Source organism: Panthera leo, chromosome A3 (assembly GCF_018350215.1).
Source record: "Panthera leo isolate Ple1 chromosome A3, P.leo_Ple1_pat1.1, whole genome shotgun sequence".
NCBI lineage: Eukaryota > Metazoa > Chordata > Mammalia > Carnivora > Felidae > Panthera > Panthera leo.
The window spans coordinates 114,082,166-114,088,314 of record NC_056681.1 but is presented as its reverse complement, the minus strand read 5'-3'; positions in this window follow the sequence as shown (position 1 = coordinate 114,088,314).

Genomic DNA, 6,149 nt, shown 5'->3' with positions numbered 1-6,149 from the left:
AGCTCAGAGCCTGGAGCCTGCTTTCGATTCTGTGTCTCCCTCTCTCTCTGCCCCTTCCCTGCTCATGCTCTGTCTCTCTCTCTGTCAAAAATAAATGAACATTAAAAAAAAATTTTTTTAATAAAATAAAATAAATAAATAAATGTACAATACAAAAATAAGTAAACTGTGACTTCAAAAACATAAAAGTAGGGGAGTAGAAGGGTCAAGTTTGAGTATGAGATTGAAGTTAAGTTGCTATTGGCATAAAATGAACTGTTCTATGTTTTATGTAAACCTCATGGTAACCATAAAGTAAAAACCTATAACAGATTCACAAAAGATAAAGACAAGGGAGTTAGAGCATACCACCATGGAAAATTACTAATTCACAAAGATAGTCAGCAAAAGAGGAAAACAAAGGAACAATGAGCTACAAAACAGCCATTAATTAATAAGCAATTAATAAGCAATTATTAAGATGGAATTAGTAAGTACTTACATATCAATTACAATAAATGTAAATGGATTGAATTATCCAATCAAAAGGCAAAGGCTGGAGCACCTGGGTGGCTCAGTCAGTTAAGCATCCCACTTCAGCTAAGGTCATGATCTCATGGTTTGTGAGTTCAAGCCCCACATCAGGCTCTTTGCTGTCAGCAGAAAGCCCATTTCTAATCCTGTGTCTGCCTCTCTCTCTGCTCCTCCCTAACTCACGTGTGCACATACACGCACTCTCTTCCTCTCTCCAAAATAAACAAACATTTTTTTAAAAAGCAAAGGCTGGTGGGCTGAATAAAAAAAAAAAGAAAGAAAAGAAAAGAAAAACAAGACCCAACTATATGCTGTTTACAAGAGACTCACTTCAGCTTTAAGGACACACATAGGTTCAAAGGGATGGGAAAAGATATTCCATGCAAGTGGAAACCAAAAGAAAGCAGAGATAAATGTATTTATATCTGACAAAATAGACTTTAAGTCAAAAATGGTAACAAGAGACAAATAAGGTATGATAAAAGGATGAACTCATCTAGAATATGTAACAATTGTACATATATGCACCTAATGTCAGAACACTTAAATATATTAAGCAAACACTAACAGATGTGAAGGGAGAAAAAGAAAACAATAATAATACAAGACTTCAATACTCCACTTTCAGCAATGTATAGATCATCCAGACAGGAAAATCAACAAGGAAATGGACATGAGCCATACTTTAGACCAAATGAACCTGACAGGCATAAATAGATATTCCATCCAACAGCAACGGAATACCTATTCTTCCTCACTGCACATAGAATATTCTCCAGAATAGATTATATGATAGGCCACAAAGCAAATCTAAGCAAATTTAAGATTTAAATCACATCAAGCATCTATTCCAACCACATTGCTTTGAAACGACAAATCAACAAGAGGAAAGCTAGAAAATTTACAAACATACAGAAAGTAAACAACACACTCGGGTCAAAGAAGAAATCAAAAAGTAAATCAAAATTATCTTCAAACAAATGAAAACGGAACTACAACATAAGAAAAACTATGGAATGCTGCAAAAGCATTTCTTAGAGGGAAATTTATAGTGACAAATGCATATATTAAGAAAAACAAATATTCCAAATAAACAATCAAACTTCTTACTTCAAGGGACTAGAACTAAAAATAAGCCCAAAGTTAGCAGAAGTAAATAACAAAGATTGAACCAGAAATAAATAAAATAGAGATCAGAGAAACAGTAGAAAAGATCAACTAAAAACTGCTTTTTTAAAAAAATATAAACAAAATTGACAACTGATAACACAGAAATACATAGGATAGTAGAGGACTACTATGAACAATTATATGCTAACAAATGGGATAACCTAGAAGAAATGGATAAATTCCTAGAAATATACAACCTACCAAGACTGAATCATGAAGAAATAGAAAATCTACACAGATCACAATGAGCAAGGAAGATCAACTGGTAACAAAAAACTTCTCATCAGAGAAAATCCCAAAAGCTGATGATTTCACTGGTGAATCTATCAAACAGTTAAGGAAGGATTAATGTCAATTCTCCCCAAACACTTAAAAAAAAAAACTGAAACAGAAAGCAGTCCCGAATTCATTTTATGAGGCCAGCATTACCCTTACATTAAAGCCAGAAGAAGACACTGTAAGAAAACTATAGGCCAATAAGCCTGATCAACACAGACGGAAAAAATACTGAACAAAATACTAGGAAACTAAATTCCACAGCACTCCAAGCCATACTCTATAATCAAGCTTCTATATTGCAAAAGAAATAATAAAATGAAAAAAGTAACCTACAGAATGAGAGAAAAGTTCTACAAACCATGTATCAGATAAGAGTTTAACATCCAGAACTTATATAACTTAGTAACACAAAACAATCCAATTAAAAAATGGGCAGAGGAACTGAATAGACATTCTCCAAAAAAAAAAAAAAAACCATACAAATGGCCAACAGATATATGAAAAGATGCTCAGCATCGCTAATCATTAGGGAAATGCACATCAAAACTACAATGAGCTATCACCTCACATCTGTTAGAATGGATATCACCAAAAAGACAAGAAATAACAAGTGTTGGTGAGGATGTGAAGAGAGAACATTTGTGTACTGTTGATGGGAATATTAACTGATGCAATCACTACAGAAACAGTACAGAGGTTCCTCAGGAAATTAAAAAACAGAACTGCCGTTATGACTCAACCATCCCACTTCTGGGTATATATCAAAAGGGAGGAAAAAACTGGAAATTGAAAAGATATCTGCACACCCATGTTCACTGTGGCATTATTCAAAATAGCCAAGATATAGAAACAACTTAAGGTCCATTCATGGATCAATGGATTTTTTTTAATGTGATTATACACACACACACACACACACACACACACACACACACACACACATCATTCACATAAAAAGGAAGGAAATGTTGTCATTTGCTACAACATGGATGGACCTTGAGTGCATTAAGCTAAATGAGGTAAGTCAAACAGAGAAAGGCAAATACTATAAGGTATCACTTACATGTGAAATGTAAAGAAATCCCAAACTTGCAGAAACAGAATAGACTGGTAGTTGACAGTGGCTGTGGAGCAGGGGAATTGGGGATATGTTGGTCAAAGGATACAAATTGGCAGTTAGAAGAGGATTAAGTTCCGGAGATCTAAAGCATAGCATTATGATTATAGTCAACAATACTATACTATATTCTCCAAAGTTGCTAAGAGACTATGGCTTAAAGTCCAGAATTGTGATGCCTCCAGCTTTGGTTTTCTTTTTTAACATTACTTTGGCTATTCAGGGTCTTTTCTGGTTCCATACAAATTTTATGGTTGTTTGTTGTAGCTCTGTGAAAAACGTTGGTGTCATTTTGATAGGGATTGCATTGAATGCATAGATTCCTTTGGGTAGCATTGACATTTTAACAAATTTAACAATTTGTTCTTCCAATGCATGAGCATGGAATGTTTTTCCATTTTTTTGTGTGTCTCTTCAAATTCTTTCATAGTTTTCTATAGTTTTCAGCAAACAGATATTTTACCAAAGCTGTATAATCAAGACAGTATGGTACTGGCACAAAAACAGACATAGATCAATGGAATAGAATAGAGAACCCAGAAATGGACTCACAAATACATGGCCAACTAATCTTTAACAAATCAGGAAAGAGTATCCAGTGAAAAAAGAGTCTTTTCAACAAATGGTGCTGGGAGAACTGGAGAGCGACATGCAGAAGAATGAACCTGGACCACTTTCTTACACCATACACAAAAATAAATTCAAAATGGATGAAAGACCTAAATGTGAGAGAGGGGAAACCATCAAAATCCTACAGGAGAAAATGGGCAAAAACCTCTTTGACCTAGGCTGCAGCCACTTCTTACTTGACATATCTCTGAAGGCAAAGAAAATAAAAGCAAAAATGAACTACTGGGATCTCATCAAGATAAAAAGCTTCTGCACAGTGAAAGAAACAATCAACAAAACTAAACGGCGGTCGATGGAATGGGAGAAGATACTTGCAAATGACATACTGGAAAAAGGGTTAGTATCCAAAATCTATAAAGAAATTATCACACTCTGGGAATGCAAGCTGGTGCAGCCACTCTGGAAAACAGTATGGAGGTTCCTCAAAAAGATAAAAATAGAACCACCCTATGACCCAGCAATTTGGAGGTTCCTCAAAAAGATAAAAATAGAACCACTCTACGACCCAGCAATTGCACTACTAGGCATTTATCCAAGGGCTACAGGTGTGCTGTTTCGAAGGGACATATGCACCCTCATGTTTATAGCAGCACTATCAACAATAGCCAAAGTATGGAAGAGCCCAAATGTCCATTGATGGATGAATGGATAAAGAAAATGTAGTATATATATACAATGGAGTATTACTCAGCAATCAAAAAGAATGAAATCTTGCCCTTTGCAACTACGTGGATGGAACTGGAGGGTATTATGCTAAGCAAAATTAGTCAGTCAAAGAAAGACAAATATCATATGACTTCACTCATATGAGGACTTTAAGAGACAAAACAGAGGAACGTAAGGGAAGGGAAACAAAAATTATATAAAAACAGGGAGGGGGACAAAACATAGGAGACTCTTAAATATGGAGAACAAACAGAGGGTTCCTGGAGGGGTTGTGGGAGGGAGGATGGGCTAAACGGTAAGAGGCACTAAGGAGTCTACTCCTGAAACTATTGTTGCACTATATGCTAACTAATTTGGATGTAAATTAAAAAAAATTTTTTTAATTAAAAAATAAAAATAAATTTTAAAAAAAGAACTTAATCACACCCAACACCCAAAAAACAAATAATCCAGTGAAGAAATGGGTAAAAGACAGGAACAGACACTTTTCCAAAGAAAATATCCAGATGGCTAACACACACATGAGAAAAACCTCACCATCACTCATCATCAGGAAAATGCAAATCAAAACCACAATGAGATACTATCCCAAACCTGTCAGAATGGCTAAAATTAACATCAGGAAACAACAGGTGTTGGTGAGGGTCAAGAGAAAGGGGAACCCTCTTGCACTATTGATGGGAATGCAAACTGGTGCAGCCACTCTGGAAAACAGTATGGAGGTTCCTCAAAAAAAATTAAAAATAGAACTACACTGCAACCCAGCAATTGCACTCCTAAATATTTGTGTAAGCGATACAGGTATGCTGTTTCGAAGGGGCACATGCACCCCAATGTTCATAGCACTATCAATAGCCAGATTAAGGAAAGAGCTCATATGTTCCTTGACTGATGAATGAATAAAGATGTGATACACACACACACACACACACACACACACACACACACACACACACATAATGGAAACTAGTTGGTGATGAAAAAGAATGAAATCTTGCCATCTGCAACTAAGTGGATGGAAGTAGAGGTTATTATGCTAAGCGAAATAAGTCAGTCAGAGAAAGACACATATGATTTCACTCATATGTGGAATTTGAAAAATATAATAGATGAACATAGGGGAAGGAAGGAAAAATAAGATAAAAACACAGAGAGAGGCAAACCATAAGAGATTCTTAAATACAGAGAACAAACTAAGGGTTTCTGGAAGGGTGGTGGGTGGGGGGAATGGGTTAAATGGGTGATGGGCATTAAGGAAGGCACCTTTTGGGATGAGCACTAGGTGTCATATGTTACGAGGTGAATCACTGGGTTCTACTCCTGAAGCCATGACCACACTGTATGTTAACTAACTTGAATTTAAATTAAAAAAAAAAAAAGTTGCTAAGAGACTAGATCTTAAATGTTCTCATCACAAAAAGAAAGCAAAAGCAAAAACAAAAGCAAAAGCAAGAAAAAGAAAAAGAAAGAAAGAAAGAAAGAAAGAAAGAAAGAAAGAAAGAAAGAAAGAAAGAAAGAAAGGGGAGGGAGGGAGGGAGGGAGGAAGGAAAGGAAGGAAGGAATTATACTTATGTGACATGCTGGAGATGTTAGGTAAGGCCATGGTGGTAATCATATTGCAGTATATAAATGTATCAAATCATCACACGGTACACCTTAAACTTACACAATGTTGTATGTCAATTATTATATCTCAATTAAAAAAAAACAATTCTGGGTCAATTCTTCCCCCATCTCTACTTTTGTTTCTTACTGTTGCTAAACACATAGAGTT